Source organism: Bos grunniens, chromosome 21, assembly GCF_055505025.1.
Source record: "Bos grunniens cultivar Pamir isolate PY7600 chromosome 21, Bosgru_T2T1.0, whole genome shotgun sequence".
Lineage (NCBI taxonomy): Eukaryota > Metazoa > Chordata > Mammalia > Artiodactyla > Bovidae > Bos > Bos grunniens.
In genome coordinates, this window is record NC_141185.1 from 70,522,276 (window position 1) to 70,540,374 (window position 18,099).

Consider the following 18,099-nt stretch of genomic DNA (forward strand, 5'->3'; position numbering starts at 1 on the left):
ACAGGAGTGCTTTGGAGTCACATCAGGGGAATCAAGCCTCAATTCTCATGGAAGGGGGAATCTCAAGGTGTTTTTCGAGTTGCAGCAGGTAGTGGGGGTTCCCTCGTGTTGCCACGTGGACCTCAGGGTACTTCTCATGGTGCCTATTGGAAGTCAGGAATCCTGTCTAGTTGTGAGGTGCCTCTCGGGATTCCCCTGGGGTCGGTGCAATGGAGGAGGGCCTCATCTCCAGTTGAGGCAGGAACCTCAGGGTTCCTCTCCTATTCTGACATGGATCTCAGGGTGTGTCTCCCATTTCAAACAGGGAGTCAGTCTCGACTTGTGTTAAGGCATAGAAGTCTGCTTTCCTCTCGAGCTGTAAAAGAGTTTTCAGGCCTCCAGTCCAGTTGAATTGGGGATCTGGGGCTTTTCTCGAATTTGCAAACGGGGTATCAGTCCTCCCTTTGTGTTGTGAGTTGATTCTCTGGGTTCCATTCGAATTAGTGCAAGGGAATCAGGCCTTATCTCGAGCGGATGGGGAACTCAGAGTCTCTCGATTTGTGGCAAGACCCCAGGGTTCCTCTCCAGTTTCAAGTCGAGACCGGCCTCCTCTTGAGGTGCGACTGGGACATTGGCATTCCTTTCCAGATGAAGCTGGGGAATTGACTCTCATCTCTAGTTGAGGAGGGGAAAACTTGGCTGTTGTTGGGTTTTGGCGAGAAACTCAGTGTTCCTCTCGAGTGGGGACGGGTATCTGAGGAAGCTTCTTGGGTTTCATAAAGGGTGTCAAATTCCCTTTCGAGTTCCAAGAGAGAAGGGGGCGTTTCCTGGGATATGCTGCAGCGTAAAAGGGCCTCATCTCGCATTAAAGCGAGAATTTTGTGGTTTTGTGGAGTTGTGGCTGGAATTTAGGGTTCCTCTAGAGTTGCGTGGGGACCTGGGGGATCCATTCGTGTTTCCTCTTGCATCACTACAGGAATGAATGGGGCCTCATCTCGAGTTGAGGCGTGAACCTCAGGATTCCTCTCCATTTCTGATTCGATCTCAGGGTTTCTGTGGAGTTTGAACTGGGGAGGCAGGCCTCGTCTTGTGTTGAGGCATGAAACTCGGCTTGCCTCTTGAGTTGGGAATGGGGTGTCAGGCCTCTTGTCGAGTTGCATTTGGAACCTGTGGCTTTTTCAAGAGGATGCAACCGGGATCTTAGTGCCCCTTCGTGTTGCAACTGAGTACTTGGGATTTCATTTGAATCATGCCTTATCTCGAGTGGATGTGGAAATCTGTGTCTTTGGGATTGTGGCATGGCCCACGAAGTTTCCTGTCGAATTTCAATGTGAGACCGGCCTCCTCTTGAGATGTGACAGGTTCGTCGGGATTCCTTTCCAGACAAAGCAGGGGAATTGACCCTCATTTGAGATGAGGAGTGACAAAGCAGCTCAGGTTGAGGTGTGCTGGGAAACTCTATGTTCCTCTCACATGAGGACAGGTATGTCGGAAAATTCTTGAGTTGCATGAAGGGTGTCCAGTAACGTTTCGAGTTTCAAGAGGGAACGTGGGATTTCTCTCGAGACGCTGCAGTGGGAAAGGGCCTCATCTCCTGTTGAGGGGAGAATCCCCTTGTTTTCCTCGAGTCTTGGTGGGAAGTTTGGGGTTCTTCACGAGTTGCGACATGGACTTCAAGGTCCCGCTCGTATTGCCTTAGGGAAATCAGGTCTCATTTCGAGATATGACAGGCACCTCTGGATTCCTCACAAGTCACTGCAGGGGAAATAGGCCTCAGATAGACTTGTGTCCAGAAACTCCGTGTTCCTCTCCAGTGGTGACAGGGATGTCCAGGTCGCAATTAAGGTCCAACTAGGGAGTCAGTCGAGTTGAAGCAAAGAACTCTGCTCTCCTCTCAAGTTGCTACGGGCATCTCCTGGAGCCCTTTGAGTGGCCTAAATGGAGTCAAGCCTCCTATGGAGTTTTGAGAGGGAACTCGGGATTGCTCTTTATGCCCTGCAGGTAAAGAAGGGCCTCATCTCGCGATGACGGGGGAATCTCGTGGTTTTTCACGAGTTTGGGTGGGAAGCTTGGGGTTTCTCTTGAGTTGTGACGGGGACCTCAGGGAACTGCTCATGTTGCGAGTAGTCAGGTCTCTTTTTGAGTTGTGAGGGGCACGTCAGGATTCCTCTTGAGTTGGTGCAGGGGACTAGGGCTTTGTCTCGAGTTGAGGCGGGAAACTCAGGTTTCCTCTCCAGCTCTGACAGGGATCTCAGGGTTCCTATGGAGATTCCACTGGCGAGTCAAACGTTGTCTTGTGTTGGGGCATGGGACTCCGCTTCCCTCTCCAGGTGGAAAAGGGGTGTCAGGCTCCTATCAAGTTGAGGTAGGGATCATGGGCTATTTCTAGAGGCCCCAAGGGGCTCTCAGTCCTCCTTTTGTGTTGTGAGTTGATACTCGGCATGATATTTGAGTCGTTGCAGGGGAATGAGGCCTTATCTTGAGTGGCTGGTTACATCGGGGTCTTTTCAAATAGTGGCCCGACCCCTGGAGTTCCTCTTGAGTTTCAAGGTGAGACCGGCCTCCTCCTGAAGTGCGACAGGAACACGGGGTTCCTTTGCAGAGTAAGCAGGGGAATGGACCCTCATCTCGAGATGAGGAGGGGGAAATGGGGCTCTTCTTGAGTTGTGGTGGAAAACTCACTGTTCCTCTCGATTGGAGAAGTGTATGTCGGGAACTTCTTGAGTTGCCTAAATGGTGTCAATTGCCCTTTCGAGGCTCAAGAAGGAAGGTGGGATTTCTCTCGAGATGCTGCAGTGGAAAGGGGCCTGATCTCGTGTTGAGGGGAGAATCCCCTGGGTTTTCTCGAGTTGTGGCAGGAAACTTGGTGTTCCTCTCCAGTTGTGATGGGGACCTCAGGGACCTGCTCGTGTTGCCTCAGGAAAGTCAAGTCTCTATTCGAGTTTCGAGGGGCCTCTTGGGATTCATCTCCAGTCGGTGCAGGAGCACAGGGCCTCATCTCGAGTTGAGGCTGGAACCTCAGTGTTCCTCTCCAGTTCTGACATGGATCTCAGGGTTCTTATGGAGTTTCAGTATGGGAATCAGGCCTCGTCTTGTGTGGAGACATGGAACTCCGCTTCCCTCTCGAGGTGTAAAAGGGGTATCAGGCTTCCCGTTGAGTTGGCATAGGGATCTGGGGCTTTTTCTCGAGGTACCCTGGTGCTGTCACACCTCCCTTTGTGTTTTAAGTCCATCCTCGGGGTTGCAGTCGAGTCAGTGCAGGGGAATCAGTCTTATCTGTAGTAGATGGGGAAATCTGGGCCTTTTTGAATTGAGGCACGACTCCTGGGAATGCATTCGAGTTTCAAGGTGAGACCAGCCTCCTCTTGAGGGGCGACGACAACACTGGGATTCCTTTACTGATGAAGCAGAGTAATCGACAGTCATCTCGAGTTGAGGAGGGAGAAATAGGGCTCTTCTTGAGCTGTGGCGGGAAACTCAGCATTCCTCTCAAGTGGGCATGGATATCTCGGGAAGCTTCTGGGGTTTCATAAAGGGTGACAAGTTCCCTTTCCAGTTCCAAGAGGGAACGTGAGATTTCTTGGGAAACACTGCAGCATAAAAGGGCCTCATTTCGTGTGGATGGGAGAATTTCATGGTTTTTGTGGAATTGTGGTGGGAAGCTTAGGGTTCCTCTCGAGTTGTGTGGGGACTTGGGGGACCCGCTCGAGTTTTCTCAGGGAAGTCAGATCTGATTTCGAGTTGTGAGGGGCACCTTGGGATTCCTCTCACGTCGCTGCAGGGATGAATAGGGCCTCATTTCGACTTAAGGCGGGAACCTCAGGGTTCTTCTCCATTTCTGACATCCATCTCAAGGTCTCTGTGGAGTTTGAACAGGGGAAGCAGGCCTCGTCTTGTGTTGAGGCACTGAACTCGGCTTGCCTCTTCAGTTGTGCATGAGGTGTCAGGCCTCTTGCCCAGTTGGATTTGGAACCTGCATCTTTTTCTGGAGGACACAACCGGGGTGTCAGTGGCCCTTCGTGTTGTGACTTTATTCTCAGTGTTACTTTGGAGTCTGTACTGGGCATCAGGCCTTATCTCGAGTAGATGGGGAAATCGGTGTCTTTGTCTCTTAATTTCTGTCATACTGAGAAAGGATTTTGATTTTTTTACTAGTAATATATAGGAATATTTTGGACAATATGAAAAGTCTCATTGATTAACCTATTGTATTTTTATTGATTCTGCTTGCTACTAGTACTATGATTCCTCTATAGAAGTCTACTGAATTCATAAAATTCATGATTTTTATAGTAAGAATTTAATTTTAAAAATTGTGACAATCCAAAAGCAATATTTTATATAGACCACATTTTGTTTATTCATTCATCTGTCAATGAAATTCCACCTTCTGACTATTGTTAATAATGTTGCTTTGAACATTGGTACCCAAACATCTATTTGAGTCCAGAAATTTGAGTAATGATTTGATTGAGAATTTTGAGTTCCTTTTGTAATCCAGATCTTTCTGTGAGATTTTTGAGAATGAATTATTTTAACTATTGTAGTTTGTTCTCTTCATTAAGAATGAACACTATGTCTGCATAGAACCATTTTTCTGGACGACTGTATTTTTCATTTGTTGGAATTTTTTTAAGGGATGGGGGTTGCATGGGAATTTTTCAAAGATTATTTTAGTAAGGTGTGACTTAACAAAACCTGAAATATCTCGAACCATTGATGAAAATGATTTTAGAGCATCTCTAGGAAGTAAAATGTAAATATAGGCAGTGTTTATAAAAACTTTCATTAACATTTAGTATTTTATGTGTAAAAGTCTCTATTTTTAACAAATAAATGTTGGCAATTTAAATTCCAGAAAAATTATGAAATGAAAAATCATTTTAAGTTGTTTAAGAAAAGTCATCAATTTTGAAATCTATTATTGGCATCAATCAGGTTTAAAAACTGTGTTTACTATAAATTCATATTAACTTGTGAACTCATGAGAAATAATATTATTAAGAAAGAATAAGACTCTCTAGGTGTTTAAAAATAATTTTCTAAACTTGTTTTTTTTCTAAGTCTGAGGATGAAAAGGAACAATTAAAGAAATACATTGAATTAAAACAATCGCTGGAAAATAGCTTGGACCAAGAAAAGAAGAAAAACAGTGAGTTAGAAAAAGAGATTACTGGGTAAGATTTTAATATTTCTGATAATCTCAACTATTAATAAAAGTATAATTTTATTTAAAACCTTAGATACAGATTCATTTTTATGTGTATTTTCATAATTAAACACATTATCCTATTTCAAGGTTTACTGTGGAAAGTCAGTGCAATATGAAATGTTTTTGACTGAAGCAGTGTTATACTTATCTGTAATGATTTCTAAAACAGTAACAACCGTGACTCTGCATATAGTAATGTCACTCTCTTCCTCATTATGCTGAATTTTTACTTCTGCAAAGTATCTTTGTTTTTTTTGGTAATTCTGCCTTCTTTTAATTGTGTTCCTTCCCGTAATCATTCAAGTAATTTATTTTCTAAAAACCTACCTGTGTTATTGTTGGACAACATTAAAAAGTATCTTGATTTGGCTTATATTTTCTTTTTGCCCCCAAATTTTAGATAAAATGTACATACAAAAATCTATGTGTAACTTAAACAATAATAATATTAGTGACCATGTTTTGATCAGTAAGATAAAAAACTGCTTCGGTTTTTTTTTTTTTTTTTTTTTCTGAGTGCAGTTAACTCTCATCATCTACAGATTCAGCCAACCCAAGATCAATAGTATTCAGGGGAAAAAAATTTGAGAAAGTTCCAAAAAGCAAAACTTGGATTGGTCTCAAGCTGGCAACTATTTCCATAGTGTTTATACTGTATTTATAACTATTTACAAAGCATTTACATTGTATTAGATAATGTAAGTGATCTAGGGATGACTGAAAGTATAGGGAAGATGTGCTTAGGGAAACTTGAGTATCCGTGGATTTTGTATCTACAGAGTGTTGGGGTTTTTTTTTTAACCAGTCCTCTGTGGATGCCGAGGGATACAAAGGGTTCTTCTCTGATTCCCATTAATATTTTTCTCTTTTAATTTTCTCTACATTGCTTTGCATTTTGTTAACAATGTGCTGGGCAAGATTTCTACACCTCTTAAAACAGTCTTGAAGAGACTGGTACCCTCGCTCTCTCTTCTGATTTCCTTTCTTCTGAAACTCTCAGCCTGGGTTATTTCCCATTTAACTCAGGCTCCAAAGATTTTTCTTTTTTTTTCAATTTTGGGTAAGAATCTTGTTGGCTTTTTGTATCTACTTTCTTTTCTTTTAGTAGAGGCTGTGGTCAGTAGGAAAAAACGTGTCTTGTGTTTTTTGAAGAAACATTCATATATAATATCTCTTCATCTTTAGTTTGAATACTGATCTCTGGTTTATAACTAACACTTAATAATACATTAATATTTCACACTAGTATGCTAAAAATTGATGTTAACTTATTTATAAGAACTCATATATTACATATATCACACACAGTATATTTAAATGTAAAATTTTTTTTCATAATATTTATCTAAGATTAGAATTTAGTTATTATGCTTTCAAGGAATATAAACTTGAACAATGAGAAAGGATTATAATTTATATTTTGTTTGTTTTATCTGATAGAACATATATCTGTTTAATTATTAGATATCTGCTCTTAAAGAACTTACTCATTCTATACATTTCTACAGATTTAAGAAACTCTTAAAAATGACAAGAAGGAAGTTAAATGAATATGAAAATGGAGAGCGTAGTTTCCATGGAGATTTAAAAACCAGTCAAACTGAAATGGATATTCAAATTAATATGCTAAAACAGAAGGTAATTTTTAATCAGTTTTAGAACCCCCAAATCACTTAATTTGGGGAAATATAAATCATTCCATGCTTTCAGCAGTGAAACACAGATTTGTCTATTATTTTTTTAGGTTGGACACCAGTGAAAAAGACAGATTTTCCCTATATCATTTTGAGATAAAAAGGGCACACTCTTGACTCTCTCTGTCTTGAACCCTGGCTGGTGATCTGAAGCTCAGCAGCACAGCACTAATGACCCCAAAGCATCCATTGTTTTTGGTGACAGGTTTGTTGAAATCTAATGAACATACCATGCAGTTCATTCATTTAAACTGTACAGTTCAGTAACTTTATTGTGTTTAAAGAGTTATACAGACATTACCACATTAGAACATTTTCATCATCCTCCAAAGAAATAACCCTGTGCCAGTTTTCCTTTCCTGATCTTCCCAGCCTGAGGAAACCATGACTCTACTCCCTGACTCTGTAGATGTCCCTTTTCTGGACATTTTGTGTCAGTGGAATCACACAATATGGGATCCTTTGTGACTGCCTTCTTTCATTTAGCATAAAATTTTCAAGGTACATCTAACATGTATCAGTATTTCCTTGATTTTATTGCTCAGTAATATTCTATTGTATGGATGTACCACATTCAATTTATTCATTCATCATCTGATGGACCTTTGGGAATGTTTCTACTTTTTGGCTAATGCCAGTAATGTTGCTGTGCACATTTATGTCTAAGTTTTGGTGTGAACATATTTTTTCATTTCTTTTGGGAAAACAGTTATGAATAGAATTGCTGTCAGATCAAATCAGTCGCTCAGTCGTGTCCGACTTTTTGTGACCCCATGAATTGCAGCACACCAGGCCTCCCTGTCTATCACCAGCTCCCGGAGTTCACTCAGACTCACGTCCATTGAGCCAGTGATGCCATCCAGCCATCTCATCCTCTACCATCCCCTTCTCCTCCTGCCCCCAATCCCTCCCAGCATCAGAGTCTTTTCCAATGAGTCAACTCTTCACATGAGGTGGCCAAAGTACTGGAGTTTCAGCTTTAGCATCATTCCTTCCAAAGAAATCCCAGGGCTGATCTCCTTCAGAATGGACTGGTTGGATCTCCTTGCAGTCCAAGGGACTTTCAAGAGTCTTCTCCAACACCACAGTTCAAAAGCATCAATTATTTGGTGCTCAGCTTTCTTCACAGTCCAACTCTCACATCCATACATGACCACAGGAAAAACCATAGCCTTGACTAGACGAACCTTGGTTGCAAAAGTGATGTCTCTGCTTTTGAATATGCTATCTAGGTTGGTCATAACTTTGCTTCCAAGGAGTAAGCGTCTTTTAATTTCATGGCTGCAGTCACCATCTGCAGTGATTTTGGAGCCCCCCAAAATAAAGTCTGACAGTGTTTCCACTGTTTCCCCATCTATTTCCCATGAAGTGATGGGACTGGATGCCATGATCTTCGTTTTCTGAATGTTGAGCTTTAAGCCAACTTTTTCACTCTCCACTTTCACTTTCATCAAGAGGCTTTTTAGTTCCTCTTCACTTTCTGCCATAAGGGTGGAGTCATCTGCCTATCTGAGGTTATTGATATTTCTCCCGGCAATCTTGATTCCAGCTTGTGTTTCTTCCAGTCCAGCTTTTCTCATGATGCACTCTGCATATAAGTTAAATAAACAGGTTGACAATATACAGCCTTGACATACTCCTTTTCCTATTTGGAACCAGTCTGTTGTTCCATGTCCAGTTCTAACTGTTGCTTCCTGACCTGCATACAAATTTCTCAAGAGGCAGATCAGGTGGTTTGGTATTCCCATCTCTTTCAGAATTTTCCACAGTTTATTGTGATCCACACAGTCAAAGGCTTTCGCATAGTCAATAAAGCAGAAATAGATGTTTTTCTGGAACTCTCTTGCTTTTTCCATGATCCAGCAGATGTTGGCAATTTGATCTCTGGTTCCTCTGCCTTTTCTAAAACCAGCTTGAACATCAGGAATTTCATGGTTCACATATTGCTGAAGCCTGGCTTGGAGAATTTTGAGCATTACTTTACTAGCCTGTATACACAGCAACTCTGTTTAACCTTTTGAGGGCCTGCCATACTGTTTTCCAGCATGGCTGCATCATTTTATATTTTTATCCAAAGTATGTAAAACGTTCCTATTTCTATACATTCCTGTCAACACTAGTCATTACCTGTCTCTGTGAGTATAGCCATCCTAGCAAGTATGAAGTGGCATCTCATGGTGTTTTATTTCTCTCTCTGAGGAGAGGACAATGAAGATTGAGTTCTAGATTAGTAACTAGTCAAAGCTACCCATCTCTTTTAAAATTTTAGTAAATTGAGATGAGGTCAAAAGTCTGATTTTGGTAATGAAACTATTTCTAGTTATTTCTTATAGTACAAATCATATGTCTCATTGCTTACTAGTCTCCATTGCTTTCAAACTTGAGCATAAATTCTAAGGAGTCACATCTGCCTATTTGTAAGAAATTGTAATTGAAGGGAACCCAAAAAAACTTCTTCATGAATAGTTCTTAAGTCTTCCTTCTAGTTATATGCTTCTCCTCATTAACATTGTCATTAAAAATCTCACCTTTTATTATATTCCAGTTTGTAGGAGACTAGTTCCTACCTGCATTTAAGTTATGTTTCTTTATTTTCTCTTTTTCAAAAATCCATTTTTCTTTTTTTTTTTTTTCCTAATCACCTTTAAGTTTAGTGGCTTCAATAAACAACATTGGTTTCGTTCAAAATCTACACTTAGGAAAAGGTGGCCAGGACGGCTGTCTTCTCATCCCCTTGGCTTCAGGTGGGGCAGCTCGAGGGCTGGGGGCTGGAATCGGGTGAAGGTGTGTTCATGCCCATGTCTGATAGTTGGTATCTGTGGTTGGCTGGACTTTGGTGAAGGCAGACAAGTGAAACACCTACCCTGAACACCTAGGCTCTGTTTGCAGCCTGGCCTTACTCGCAACATGGAGCCTGATTCCCAGGTTGAGAGCCAGGCAGAAGCTCTGCTGCCTTGTCTAACCTCGCTTTGCAGTTCACACAGCATCATTTTCATCATCTTCTGTTCAATAGGAGCAAGTCACTTATACTTGGCCTATATTCTACCATTTTTTACAGAATAAAGTTTTTAAAACGAATGGGTACATTTAAAAACTAGCACAGTTACTCACTGGCCACAATTTTTTATATTCCTCCCAATTAAAAATACCCTTTGCCCTACCCGTTCCCTCACAAGTCTCAGTTGTTAACAGTGTCAGGCCCAGGCTCAAGTACAGGTCTTACTGTCTTCATCAGGTACAGGTGGCACAAGCAGATGAGGGTTCTTGGTGTGATTTCTAGAGTGTGACCCTGTGAGCACAACCCTCTCAGTACTAAGACTCGATAACTAAAGGGACAAGTTATCTGCCACCCACACCCCCACCATTCTGCTGAATGACTAGACTCTCCCGTTCAGAAATGGGAAACGGGAGGCACCATAGTCCATAGCAGTTCTGAGGTCCAGTTTGGTGCTGCCAGCTCTTTGATGAGGACTTGGTTCTGCCCATAGGAGTGCTTCTCCTTTGCTCTACCCTCTGAGCTCTGTGTGCTGTCCTTTTCATAAGAAATGACCTCTGTCTATAGCTGAGTCATGTTTCTTAAGCCAGCTTCCTCTTTATTGAACTTCTAAGAAAATCCCAAAGGGCTATTCTCATTTGTATTCCTTGGTCTCTGTTAGGCCAAGCAGTGTTTTGTTTTGTTTTGTTTTGTTTTGTTTTGCTGCCAAGGTTCTCTTTAAAGCTTTTACTGTCCTGAAAATTGGATTGGGGTTCATGTCATTGGAGAGGCTACCCTCACAAATCTTTTAAATTTTTAAGAGAAGCTCTGCACCTTGGGCTTCTTGTGAAGCTTTGTAGGATGATGCCTTTTAAATTTGTATGCCTTTAAGATCTTTAAAGGAATTTGAGGCACCACCTTAAGTCTTTCCAGGGTCTTAATGAAGGGTTTTACAGGCTTCACCTTTAGACCATGTTTTCCTGGCAGCACCGTAGATTTGATCTTAGCCCACAAGCTGTTTCTTTCTTTTAGCATCATGTGACCACTGGACATGTGGAGATGCTGTAAAGGAGATAACAGATATTGAACCCAAACATAATTGAGCCTTGTTCCTTTACATTTAATAGCCCCCCCTTTTTTTGATAGCTTATCACTCTCATTGATGTTACTTTCAGCTGATTCATAGCAAGAGTCTCCTTTCCTCTGTGTTTCAGTGTTGTTTTCTTCTCTTGCCTAGATGCTGTAACCAACAGCCTCTTTAAGGGCCATCAGGATTCAATTTACAATGTCATGAAGCCCTTTGGGTTTTAATTTCTCTCTCTGCATCCATTCAGATCTCACCTACCTCCAGGTTGAAAGGCATTCTCACATCTTTTAGTTCTTTTTTAATGGCATTTTTAATATCAGTATCTGTGCCAGGTATTTATTGCCAGCGAATTGTATAATAAACCATGTCAAAGCCTAGTGGCTCAAAACAGCATTTACTTTGTTCAAACATTTGTGTTGAGGCAAGGCTCAGTGAATGAGGCCAGCACGTTTCTTTTCCAGTCAGCATCAGCTGGGATATTGTGAAGGTGGGGACCAGAGTCATCTGAAGATTAGTTCATGCACATGTCTGGCAGTTGGAGATAGCTTTTGGATGGGGCATTAGTTGGGGGTGGTCAGTGGGGGCACTGACAAGGTGTTCAGTGTGTGGTCTGGGCTTCTTCGCAGCATAGTGACTGATGCTAAATGTGGGCTTTTGCACAGAGCAAAAGTCAGTTTCCCCAGACTCCGTCCAGTAGAAATCAGTTACTGAGGCCAGCATATATTTAAGGGGAGGACATTTCAGAGAAATGTGTCAAAGAATTTGTAGACAGTTTCAATACCACCACATCCACTCACTTCGACTTACCAAGTAATCATTCTGTCTAAAGGAAAGTTCTTTGCAACTCGGTGTTACTGAAATTCCCGCAAATTTTGTTTGTTGTTTTGTTTGGTATGTTCTGTTCTGTTAAAAGTAACAAATGGTTACAAAAATGAGGCATTTTTTGTTGTTATTGTTGTTCAGAAAAATGTGTGGATCATCTCACTAAGCTATTAGGAGATGGGATTTCTTTAACCTTTTGAATTATTTTTCTTTGGAATGCAGCTCAAATTAGCAAAAACTATTCATAGTTCATTGAGTTAGACAAGGCTGTGGTCCTAGTGTGATTAGATTGACTAGTTTTCTGTGAGTATGGTTTCAGTGTGTCTGCCCTCTAATGCCCTCTTGCAACACCACCATTTTACTTGGGTTTCTCTTACCTTGGGCGTGGGGTATCTCTTCACAGCTGCTCCAGCAAAGCGCAGTCAATACTCCTTACCTTGGACGAGGGGTATCTCCTCACCGCCGCCCTTCCTGACCTTCAATGTGGGATAGCTCCTCTAGGCCCTCCTGTGCCCGCGCAACCACGGTGTGGGGTTGCTCTTCCCTGCCGCGGCCCCTGGCCTCGGGCCTAAGGGCGTGGTGTATCTCCTCCCAGCTGCCGCCCCTGACCTCCGACGTGGGGTAACTCCACTCGTCGCTGCCCTGACTTCGGACGCTGGGTATCTCCTCTCGGCCACCCTTCCTGTGGTCATGTATGGATGTGAGAGTTGGACTCTGAAGAAGGCTGAGTGCCGAAGAATTGATGCTTTTGAACTGCGGTGTTGGAGAAGACTCTTGAGAGTCCCTTGGACTGCAAGGAGATCCAACCAGTCCATTCTGAAGGAGATCAGCCCTGGGATTTCTTTGGAAGGAATGATGCTAAAGCTGAAACTCCAGTACTTTGGCCACCTCATGTGAAGAGTTGACTCATTGGAAAAGACGCTAATGCTGGGAGGGATTGGGGGCAAGAGGAGAAGGGGACGACAGAGGATGAGATGGCTGGATGGCATCACTGGCTCAATGGACGTGAGTCTGAGTGAACTCCGGGAGTTGGTGATGGACAGGGAGGCCTTGCGTGCTGTGATTCTTGGGGTCACAAAATGTCGGACACGACTGAGCGACTGATCTGATCTGATTTGATCTGATTCATAGTTCAGAAAAATACATGGGATTAGAATCCATATTTATAAGATTTATTAATGAGAGTCTTATTTTCACAATCTTCTTTTGGGAAGCGTTTATTAACTCAGCCCTAGATAACTCAATACAGTATCCCTCAAATTTCTTTAAAACATGGGGCATTAAGATGGGGGGAAGGAGTAAGAGACATTCTACTAAGAGGTGACTTGTAGTCATTTTATGGAGAAAAAAAAGAAAAGAATGTAAAATCAAGTGCAAATGTTGTGTGACAAAAATGATGACAGTGAAGAATATATTTTGTGATTCTTGGTGGTTTGAACTTCTTTCTTGATTCTCTGAGTAATCCCTGGTTCTACATTCTACAATACAAATACCATCATATCTATTTGATCCTGGGTTTGAGTTAGGCTGTGCTCAGTGCACTTGCCTCATTACCAAACAGTATTGTTTTATTCTTGCAGATTGATGATCTTACAGCAGAGCTGGAAACTGCATCTTCAAAAGGTCTGCACCTGGATGCAAAAAATCAAGTTCTTCGAGAGGAGTTATTATCTATGAAAGGAATGCAAAAGAAATGTGAAAAACTAGAGAAGAATAAAAAGAAGTTGGAGCAAGAAGTAGTGAACCTCAGAAGTCATATAGAAATGAATATGATAGAACACAGTGAAGTAGAGCAGTATAAACGGGAGATTGAAGAAAGGGCGAGACAGGATCTTGTAGAGAAATTAAAGTAAGTCAACCAATTTTTGCAGGCTAATTTGTTCATCTGTCATGTGCTTGAATTCACCTCATTGTAAAGTATGTTTTGGATCTATACAGCTTATGTGTTTCCTCTACTTCCCTTAGAGCAGTTGGTTTGGTAGTTTTCTGGAAGGAAGGGGGCACTTGTTTCTCCCTTTAAATATTTCCGTTTCCATCACAGTTATCACCAAATTGACCTATCAGAATGATTCTCACTAGAGAATCCTTTCATTTATAAGACCAATTGGTATAAAACAAGACTACTAGGAGGAAAAGAAAATATTGTGGTTTAGAACTGGTACCATCCTCTTGAATTATGTTTAAGTTGTCTTGTTCAATTTTTAAAATTTTAAGTTGATCCTCTTGTTCTTTGAATTATCAGATTATATAAGCACCACTATAACAATAATTCCACTTTAATTTTATAATTCACATTTAATTCACTTCACATCGACAATAATTGTTTTAAACTTCTGCTTTTTTTTAACCTTTAAAATTGCTTTCTGAATCACTGAACCAATAAAATCAATAAACACTAGGAGTATGTTTATTTAGCCCACTGTACCCTCATGAGCAATTACTTCAATCATCATAGCAAAAGAAAATCTTTCATGTACTGAGTACTTTTCCTAACTGCATGTTATAGAAGAATCTCCCTGTTTGTCTCAACACTTTTACTTTGTACATATTTCTATATTATATGTAGCAATTTTGACCCCAAAATAATCTGCTTTGAATTATTTCATCACTGCCTTCCAAACTACCCCAATGCTAATTCATAATTTAAAAATAAAATATATGCATTTTTAATGTAAAGAAAATGTTAGTTCTTTTCAGAATGGCACAAAGTTTCCACAATTGTTTTTACATTAGTGTGCCTTGTCTAATCCTCCATAGTTTTAACCTTCTATAAGTGATATAATTTTTAAACCTTTGAACTCACATTCACAAGGAAAATGAGCATCTGTCAATAGAATCATTAACAGGTATCCTCCCAATTCCATTCAGATGGCACGGTGGTAAAGAATCTGCCTGCCAATGCAGGAGATGCAAGAGACACTAGTTCGATCCCTGGGTCAGGAAGATCCCCTGGAACAGGAAACGGCAACTCACTCCAGTCTACTTGCCTGTGAAATTCCATGAATAGAGGAGCCTGGTGGGCTACAGTCCAGCGGCCCCAAAGAGTCAAATACGACTGAGCGCACACGTACACACACACACACACACACACACACACACACTCAACAGCTCATTTAGAGATTACGTCTGCTGGCAGTGCTTTGGACAGTATGCTCTTTTGTTGTTTTAGTTATAATTGCCCACACGTGTTAAGGCAATGTTAGCTCCCATGGTGAAGCTAGTTATAGTTCATGTCTCAAGTCTATTTGCTTCCTTTAATATGTAGGCAGTACGAGGTTTAGTTATTTATGCATTTTATTCATAGTGTCTATATGCATATATACCTTCTAATTAAATGTTTAGTATGTTTATATACTTTTATATATAGTCTGTAATGTAATCTAGGATGAGGATTATAATAGTGATGATAAAGATGATGATATCAGTTTTGTTTCTGAAATTTAGGAAAGCAGGAATCACAACGTCATGGAAATAGTGCTGTTCCCTAAATTCACCAAATGTCATGTGTATAGCAAGTGATTCAATTATACATATACATGTACCTTTTCTGTTTCAAACTCTCTCCCCTTTTACATTGTTACATAATATTGAGCAGCACTCCCTGTGCAGTAGGTGGGTCTTTATTCAACATCCATTTTAAGTATAGCAGTGTGTTCGTCACATCTTTTCTTTTTAAATTTCTGCATGTAAATGATATCATGCGATATTTCTCTATGTCTGACTTCACTCAGTATGACAATCTCTAATTCCATCCATGTTGCTTCAAATTACATCACTTCATTCTTTTTAGCAGCTGAATAATATCAGTTTTTAATACTTTTAATGTGTGTGTTATGACTGACATTTTGGATGTTCCAAGGGAAGTGTGCTTTTCTTTTCTGTGCATGCGTTCAACCCAACTTCATCCGATTTCTGAACTTCTGTGGATGTAGATAGCTGTGAATATAGACACATTTCATAAGCATTTTGCAAGAATTTAATGTATCCACAATGTCAATGGGAAGAATAGTAAGAAAGGCCCTGGAATGATCTCTTGATATTTCACAGAAAAGAATTGCATGCTTCTGTAAGTGTGGCTTTCATAATTATGATATTCCACAGCTAGGAATTTGATGATCTGAAAGCAGTTGTTAGACAAATCCCTTACATTTTAAATAATACTTCATTTTATAATCAATTTTGTTGTTGTATAATTCTGACATGTAAAAGCATTGTTAAACCTGCAGGCCTTGAACTTTTCTTATAACTTGGTTCATGACAAGTATGACCCCTTCATCATTACTTGAAATAGTAGCCCAAAGATAAAAATGATTTCAAGAGACATTGTTAATAATACCTGTATCTGCACTGATCTGTTTTCAATCTATTTTTGTTTTGAATATTCATACAGTCCTAATAAACTCCTACATCTAAAATTTTATCATTAAGATAAAGTCAGCAAAATGTTTTTGAAAGGTCTCTAAAGGAGGAGTCAGTTGTCCTAATTGTCTTCACAAATATAAAATGAAAGTGAAAGTCTCTCAGTTGTGTCTGACTCTTTGTGACCCCGTGGACTCTACAGTCCATGGAATTCTCCAGGCCAGAATACTGGAGTGGGTAACCTTGCCCTTCTCCAGAGGATCTTCCCAACCCAGGGATCGAACCCAGGTCTCCCTCATTTCAGGGAGATTCTTTACCAGCTGAGTCACAAGGGAAGCCCAAGAATATTGGAGTGGGTTGCCTATCCCTTCTCCCGCGAATCTTCCCAACCCAGGAATCAAATGAGGTCTCCTGCATTGCAGGCAGATTCTTTACCAAATGTGTGACTTTCAAATAAGAAATATATAGAAAGATTATGCAAAGAAGTCTCAAAAGCAACAGGAAGAAAAGAAGCAATCTAACATCAATGTACAAGGTTTTTCTTTTTTCCTTCATTGGAGTATCACTGTTATTCAGTACTGTGCTAGTTTCTACTGTATAGTGAGGTGAGTTAGCTATATGTTTGCATACTTCCCCTCCCTCCGACTCCTGATATCCCATCATCTAGGTCACCGCAGAGCACTGAGTTGAGCTCCCTGTGCTTTACAGCAGGCTCCCACTAGCTCTCTGGCCATCATCAAAAATCTACAAACAAGAAACGCTAGAGAAGGTACGGAGAAAAGGGAACCCTCTTGCACTGTTGGTGGGAACTTAAATTGATATAGCCACTGTGCAGACAGGTATGGAGGTTCCTTAAGAAACTAAAAGAGTAGAACTGCCATTGACTCAAGAATTCCACTACTGGGCATATACCTGAGAAAACCACAATTCAAAAAGACACATGGACCTGCAGCACTATTTACAACAGCTGGGACATGGAAGTAACCTAAATGTTCACTAAATATAGAAACTCTTAAATAGATTCTTTACTAAAGGAGATAAGCAGAAGTCAAATGATCACATAAAGGATAGTCACTGTCATTAGTCATTATCAAAATGCAAATGAAAACAAAAATGAGATTATGCTAAACATGTATTTCAATTGTTAGAGTTAAATAAAACAAATTACAAAATGGTATAATTCAAAATCGGTGTGTATATATATAACTTTTGAACAGCTTTCAATGCAGGGCATCAAATTTCTAAATTATCTCTTTAAGTATTAATCTTCATAAGAGTATAAATCTATTCCTACTCCGTATGCTGCTGCTGCTGCTGCTAAGTCGCTTCAGTCATGTCCAACTCTGTGCGACCCCATGGATGGCAGCCCACCAGGCTCCCCCATCCCTGGGATTCTCCAGGCAAGCACACTGGAGTGGGTTGCCATTTCCTTCTCCAATGCATGAAAGTGAAAAGTGAAAGTGAAGTCGCTCAGTCGTGTCCAACCCTCAGCGACCCCATGGACTGCAGCCTTCCAGGCTCCTCTGACCATGGGATTTTCCAGACAAGAGTACTGGAGTGGGGTGCCATTGCCTTAGTTAAATCTAATATTCTTCTCCATTGCATTTTGTGAGTTGGCGTCTATGTGTGTTTGTAGGGTGTGCTACAAAAAATACAGTTCTATTACTTTATAATCACTGTACCAAGAGTTGCCACAATTAACTTAAGGGCATGCTTACCTGGGGAGAGAATACAGTAACTTCTTAGAGCTTTAGTCTGTGACAACTGAGGGCAGTTGATAGAAATAGGAGTCTTGGCTGGACACACGGCAGCACAGCTAGAAATATTTCTGTCCTCTCTTCCAGTTTAGCCTGATATTGTAACTAATGTTGACATGAGGGGTCATGCCTGGAAATTCAGTATTCTGTTTCCAGTTTGTACATCTGAAAAGGAGTGAGTGAGCGTTCCTCTGTATCCCCCTGTAGTCTGGGAA

General features: G+C 40.8%; 1 protein-coding gene across 15 annotated transcripts in view; it reads left to right on the forward strand.

Moving 5' to 3' along the window:
- The window catches only part of LOC147349969 (coiled-coil domain-containing protein 3-like), an 83,224-nt gene that overhangs the window by 56,755 nt on the left and 8,370 nt on the right, over nt 1–18,099 (forward strand). For 5 of the 15 annotated variants that reach the window (XR_015150626.1, XR_015150624.1, XM_086365432.1 and 2 more), the window contains 4 exons: nt 5,044–5,156; nt 6,700–6,829; nt 6,936–7,090; nt 13,349–16,286. The gene's annotated coding sequence lies outside the window, so the exon portion shown is untranslated. Of the gene's footprint in view, nt 1–5,043; nt 5,157–6,699; nt 6,830–6,935; nt 7,091–13,348; nt 16,287–18,099 lie in introns of those variants that run through there. The other 10 variants (XR_015150625.1, XM_086365436.1, XM_086365429.1 and 7 more) reach the window with 4 other exon arrangements.